The following is a 6,589-nucleotide window of genomic DNA, read 5'->3' as shown; positions in this document are numbered from 1 at the left end:
CACTGTATTAAATATGTAAGGTCATATCTACGGGGGTTTGATTACAGAAACTAATAAAGTATTCTCTAAATAATGAAAAAAAGAATAAGATAAAACTACAAGAGCAAGAAGCAATTTAAATATATTAAGGGACCATTTTCATCTTCAGAATTAAGGATTATTTTAATCTTACATCACTGCCTTTTCTCTTTTACTTTCCTCTTTAGTTTTATTTTAGGATTCCCTATTTTTAATGTTCATACAGAGATTTCTTTAACTGAAATACCGAATAGTTTCTCTGGTGTGAAAAACTATAGTAGTACACAGGATCCTAATGAGATAATTAATAATGTGAAATAGGAAGTAAAGGGCTAAAGGTGTAGGGAAAGTGGGAAGGGTGGGGGAACGGTAATAAGGGAGAGGAGAAAATATGAGAACCTGAAAAAGTGGAAATGAAGGGTTTGTAAATAGGGAGGGGAGGAGGGGGTGAAGTGAGGGCAGGGACAAGGGGAAAAAGTGAGAATCAAGACCTATTATGTAAAGGTACAGGATCCCAATAATGAATGTAACTGTACTGTATACCTAGATTGTACCAATAAACTGAATAAAAAGAAAAAATCATCATTTCTGTGATAGTTTATTTTCATTGTCAACTAGAGTAGATTGAGGAACACCTAGGAAGTTAGTAAAGCTCGCTTCTGAGTGTGTCTGTGAACACACTTCTAGGTGTGTCCAGAGACCGCTGGCAGGGGGACAATGAGGTGGCACCTGCTCTGACAGTGGATGGCACCATCCAACAGGCCAGGGGCCCAGAAGTAAGACCAGCAGGCGGAGGAAGCCCTTGGCTCAGGCTCCTCCTCCCCTTCTTGCTCTGCTTCCTGGCGGCCTTGAGAAGAGCCACTTTCCCTCACCACACTCTCGGGTCATCATGAGTCTGCCTCTGGCCCCTAGCAATGGAGCCACCCGACCATGGACTGATACCTCTGAAACTGTGTGCCAAAGTAAAATGATCTTCCTTTTCTCAGTTATTTTTTACACCGACCGGAAGCTGACCTAATGTTTATTTTACAGACATGGAACCAGAAGTTCAGGGAAGGTGTTTTCCCTGCAGAACATGGTCATTCCATTCCCAGCTTAGCCAGGACTTGCTTTCAGATGGTGCAGCTACCTGGCCGAAGAGATTTCTTGGTCAACACATCAAAGGAAGGGAAAAGGGGCAGAGTAGAGCTGTTCTCTCCACTGCCTTACACAGCGGGCTTTCACCATTTCATCCTTGCCGGCTTTGCCAGTTCTCCCTCTAATGGGGCAGGCAGGCAGAGGAGAAGAGGAAAACGAGAATTCAAAAGGTGAACGGCAGGCAGAGGGTGGGTTTGAGACCTGGTTGGTGACCTGTGGAGAGGGAAGGACCAGGGCCCTGGGGCATGACCTGGTCATCCGGCCTTAGCAACGAAATCAGATCGATTTATGTCCCAATGGGGCGCGGCAGGATGTCCCAGTTCCGGTGGACCCTCGGCTGTGCCAGCTACAGGAGTTGTGGAGGCAGTTTGGGGATATGCAGAGGGTAGAGGTAGGGTAGAGGTCCTCTGCGTGAGGCTGCAAGCAGGTGGGAAGGGCCAGCGTGGATCCCGCCCCAGCAGAACCCCTTCTCCAATTCATCCTGCCTGGAGAGGCTGCCTTGCTCCACACCACCAGATGGCGCCAAGCCCACGCAAACCACATTTTCTGAATGAAGGTGACCTGGCGTTCCCTTGGAGTCAGCTTCAGGCCAGGGCCTGGGACAGATTTCAGCACCATTTGGGACACAGATGGAATACCTTCCAGCATCTCAGTTTATTATGAACACAGTTCACATCCACACACATGAAACAACATAGGGGTCAATCGTTCAATCATTCACAACCCAGCACCATGGCAGCGTGTGGAGCATCCAGGTGAAGGAAGTTTCCTCACATCCTCAGGGAGCTGGGCATGCTGGAGGGGTTGCTGTGCCCACAGTAAGTCACTGTGTGCAAAGAAGCCAAGAGTGTCAGTGACAGAGAGTGATAAGCAGGGCAGATTCTCTCTGCCGGAGAGGAAAAGAACCGACAGGTAGCTGGAGAAGGTGACTTCAAGCAGACTTCTGAGATATTTCAAGACCCTGACAATGAAGGGGACCCCAAAGCTCAGGGAGCATCCAGATAGGAAGGTGGTGGGGTGTCTGGGGGACTAGGCCTGGCTCTCAATGTCTAGCGCACAGGAGAGGGAGGCTGGAGGAGGAAGATAGCAGGAGAAGGGTCTGAAAAGGACATCCAGAGTCTAGGGTGGGTGTGAAAATAACCCCACCAGACAGGCATGACTCCCCAGGGAACAGAGATGCACCCAGGACAATGGGAACATCCCACAGAGGACATGAAAGGGACTACGGTTGGTAGATGTGCCTGGCAGGACACGGATGAAGAGGGACAAGCTCCCGCCCTCTCCCACACACCAACATCTGGAGTTTAGGGAGAAAGGGACCTACATTAGTATTAGAGCCACAGTGCCTTCAAACCTAGGGTGGAAATGAAATCATTAAGTAGCTCAAATGGAGTTTTGTTCTGTGCACGATTAACCCCAGGAGGGGAGTTTGGGAACAAATATGCCTCCTCTACCTGTATTACAGGGGACTGAGCCACGGTAAATTAAAAGAAAATCACTGGCAAATTTGGGACCAGTCAGCTGTGACCAAGCCATTTGTGTAGTTAAATGGAGCTGAAAGAGCTAATAAAGGCATCGTGGGTCATGGATCCTTCCGCCAGGGGAGGGTGTGGAGATGTGGCAGGTGGGCAGGAGCCGGTCCAGGCTGGCAGCAAGTAGAGGTTTTCCCCAGTGTCTTCTTGGGGTGGTCCTGGTGGCTGTGATGGGAGCCATTGGCCTGTCCTGGCTATCCAGGGATGTGTCATTTCCTAATGAGATCTCATTAATTCTAGGCAGAGACAGGGACCTAGGCCTATCAGAAGGCAGAGCGCCAGTGCAGATAGGGAGGGTTTATTCACAAGCTTCCAGCAGGTGTCTCCAGAGAGAGTCTGCAGAATGGGATCCGAGGGGAAATTTAAAGGCAGATGCGCTCTCCTGAACCATACTGTGGTGGGGACTCCCAAAGGGAAGACAGAGCCAGTGTTCTGAGGTGTCCGCTGCCAGGTGGGGAAGGGCTCCAGGCCATCCTAGAGGTTGGGCACCAGCCAAAGCAGCACGTACAAAGGCCAGGAACAGGGGCCTTGCTCTGCCCAGGGCAGGTGGGCAGGGGGTGGGGGTGGGGTGGAAGGTGGGCAAGGGCAGGTGGCTGAGGAGGGGCCGGAGGTGGAGCGGAAGTGGAGACAGAAGGGAGGGGCCTGGGATCTAAACCCTCTAAGGTCAGAGGCAATGTCAGGGGGCCGCGTGGGTACAGGGCAGTGAGGTCCACAAGAGGCACCAGCTAGGCTGCCCGGGCTGTGTCTTGCTGGGGTGCAGCGCATACACACCAGGACTCTTTCCTTTCTGTGGGTAGCACTCTCTGGGGCTCTGAAACACGACCTATTTTAAACACGTGCCCAAGACCCCGCCAACGCCCCCCTTCCCAGCATGGGCGGGGACCCGGAGACCTAGGGAGCGCTCTCCCGGAGCGCAGAGGAAACCTGGAGAAGCGAAGGTACTCCGCCTCCGCAAAGCAACCAGACACATTGTTCGACATGTTTTCCAATTACTTGGCAGCCTCCGCAGCGATGCTCGAAATTCATTTTCCATCCTGGAGGGGGAAAACAAAGGCGAGAGAAAACGGCAGCTGCTCCTTGGAGTTGGGAAACTTCGCAGCAGCCAGCCAGAACTGGGAAGGAAGCGCGGGGTGCAGGGACGGTGACTGCCGCCCAGTCCCGACCTCAGCCGGGTCTGCTGCCACCCAGGCAGTCCGATTAGTGAGACCCGATCGGCAGTCCGCTGTCTGGGAAGAGTCTCCTATTTCTTTAATTTCCGAGTTGTCTCCACCTTTAGCGCACGCATCCCTGGATGGCAGGAGGCCCCTCTTGGTTCCTGCTGCTTCTACAACCCCTCCATTTGGTGCCTGTATAGGATTTTAATAAATATTTGTGGGAGGAAAGAATGTCTGGCCGCTCGGTCCGGCCGAGTCTGAAGGTCCGGAGTGCATGCTGCTCTTGCTCCCACGCTCACTTCCCTTCTGGGGCCTCCTCCACCCTCCCAGGACACTTGTTTTTGTGTGTTCATGTTACACCTTGTTGGTGGGTCCCGGCAGGAGTCTCTCAAGGGAGTGGCGTGAAGTGGGTGTGCCCACCCCAGTGCTTGTGCATGGACGCAGTGTTGCATAGCTGCTAGGGCTGGAGAATCTGGCTTTAGAGCTCTCAGGCTGGAATCCTGATGCTCCGATTTGGTGGAGTCCTGGTGAAGGTCAAGAGTGCAGTGTGTGCCTGGCCCTGGTCGCACCTCCCTACAGGGTGGCCAGGGGGAGTCACGGCCAGGAAGAGGGTAAGGCCTCCACACCAGAACGGGACTCCTGCTGGTCGTCACTCCTCACGTTCAAAACCCCCTCCTTAGCTTTTTGCAGTATAAGCTGGTGATCTAGTCACCCCATAGAGAAATACTCAGTCTCTGAGAATTATGGGGGCCTGTAAAGATAATGGGGGGATACACAAACAAATACCTAGAAGAAATAAAAGTGTCAGGACTTGAGGTGTGGTTCAGTGGTAGGTTGCTTGCCCAGCCTGTATGAGGCCTGGGTGGGCAAAGGCTCCCCTGCGGCTGGATCAGGAGGCGGTGCTGTGGCAGCCTGTGGCCAGCAGATGATGCTGAGGGTCCAGTGGTGCCCCACCAGAGGGGGGAATCCCAGACTGCTGATGGCTCACTTTCCACTGAGCAACAGTGCCAGAGCCACTAGCAGCTAGCTCCGCCCTTGTGTTCCCGTGGGGTGAGCTCCCCTGCCCTGCTAAGGCCGAAGTGGCCCCCGGGTTTGGGCAAATGGAGGACAGTCAGCTTTCTATTCTGTCATGCTGTGCTCTGCTGGGCTGCTGAAGGGACAGGTGCGACTTTGGGGAGAGTAGAAAGGCTCAGTTCCCACTTGCATGTGTCATGGGCTGAGAAGCCAGAGAAAGTGTGGTGTGGTGGTCAGGCAGGGCAGGTATAGACAGAAGGAGCATCACTGTGAATCAGTTCCAGGGCTCTTTGGCTTTATTTGGGGACCATGTCCTACAGCCACATTTTAGAGCTTGGGATGACACAAGCTTCTCCATCTTTCCTGGATTGCCCCTGGATTCATTTAGTTGGAGAGCTTGGGGTGGAGCCCTGAAGCTGCATTTTTCTCAGACCCCTCTGGGCGATTCTGAGACAGCTGTCCTCAGGCCAGGATTGAGACACATAGGGATAAGTATGTTGCTCTTCTTAGTTGAGAATATGGCAAATCCATAGTCAACACCAGAGGGCATACTTGTTTCTACTGCCTTTCACTCGGTCTTTTTTTTTGGTACCGGGGATTGAACTCGAGTCCTTGCGCTTGCAAGGCAGGCCACCGAACCACTGAGCTAAATCCCCAGCCCTTTCACTCGGTCTTTAGGGTATCTTTGCCAGTTACATCCGAGACCACCTCCAGGTGTGCTGCTTGGCTGTGTCTGGGGGAGCTAACAGAGAAAAGCAGACAGGAACAAATTATGAATGCTTTGGTTCAAAAGGTACCCTGTTTCCATGTTCAGCTTGAACCCTTTAGCTCACCTGTCCTTCCTGGGCCCTCCAACTTCCACCCCAGTGATCTAGGGCCTATCGCATCTCTTGCTGTCCTGAGTCCTTCCTCAAGGGGATTGGCTGTTCTCCCTGCAGGGAAACAACATGAGTGTGGCGTCCCTGCATGAGGTCACCACTTGTACTGCAAAAACATGCACATTAGAGTGTGGGATAGGTCACCATCCTGGGATCAGACAATGCCTCTGTGAAGTGAAAGAAGGGAGAAGGAGATTTTCTTTGCAGGTGTACCATTCCAGATTTCCCCTGAGATGGGCCAGGGATTTAGCTCAGTGGATCTGCCGCCTGCGTAGAAAGCACAAGGACCTGAGTTGGATCCCCACTACCAAAAAAACAAAAACAAAAACAAAAACAAAAACAAAAACAAAAAAACCACCACAAACAAAAACAAAAAACCAAAAAACACCAAAAAACAAAAACAAAACAGATTTCCTTTGAGAGCTACTGGGGAACACAGAGAGTGTGGTGGAAGGTGTCCACAGTGCCTGACTTCTCTCCTTTGCTGTGAGACCTGGCTCAGTAGCTCAGTAGGCTTCCTCCCCTTCATACTGTCTGCTATTGCCCCCAGCACGTCGGATGCACCCACTGAGATGGGGAGATCCTGCTGCTCCGGTGGTCTTGTGAGCCTGGCCTGGTGCCTCATTCTTCCTCCTGGGAGTCTGTGGGATCTGGCTGGAGGACTCTCCCAACATCAACTCTCTGGCTTCAACATTCTCCTCACCCTTCAAGATCCAGATCCAGTGCTACCTCCTTTTGAAATGTGTCCTCTTTTCTTTTTGCTTTCAGGACTCCAATAAGAATCAAGTCATTTTCTCATATTATTGTCTATAGGTTTAGCATAAGCTCTTTTTTAATCATGTACATACATTATATA

The 6,589-nt window shown here is 51.7% G+C and overlaps 1 protein-coding gene and 1 long non-coding RNA gene across 6 annotated transcripts in view; one reads left to right on the top strand and one right to left on the bottom strand.

Annotated features, from left to right (window-relative positions):
- Positions 1-6,589, top strand: part of Spata19 (spermatogenesis associated 19) — a 42,650-nt gene that overhangs the window by 11,619 nt on the left and 24,442 nt on the right. For all 5 annotated transcript variants that reach the window (XR_783862.1, XR_783855.1, XR_783865.1 and 2 more), the window contains exon 7: positions 1,051-1,325. The gene's annotated coding sequence lies outside the window, so the exon portion shown is untranslated. The remainder of the gene's footprint in view (positions 1-1,050; positions 1,326-6,589) is intronic.
- Positions 5,143-6,589, bottom strand: part of LOC104874763 — a 1,695-nt gene continuing 248 nt past the window's right edge. Inside the window, exons 2-3 of the long non-coding RNA XR_783852.3 lie at positions 5,689-5,787; positions 5,143-5,597 (exon numbers count right to left, since the gene is read on the bottom strand). This is a non-coding gene — a long non-coding RNA (uncharacterized LOC104874763). The remainder of the gene's footprint in view (positions 5,598-5,688; positions 5,788-6,589) is intronic.

The sequence above is a fragment of the Fukomys damarensis genome, unplaced genomic scaffold (genome assembly GCF_012274545.1).
Source record: "Fukomys damarensis isolate Sample0158 unplaced genomic scaffold, DMR_v1.0_HiC HiC_scaffold_16, whole genome shotgun sequence".
NCBI classification, from domain to species: domain Eukaryota; kingdom Metazoa; phylum Chordata; class Mammalia; order Rodentia; family Bathyergidae; genus Fukomys; species Fukomys damarensis.
Note: the sequence above shows the minus strand (reverse complement) of the source record. Positions and strands in the feature narration are given on the sequence as shown.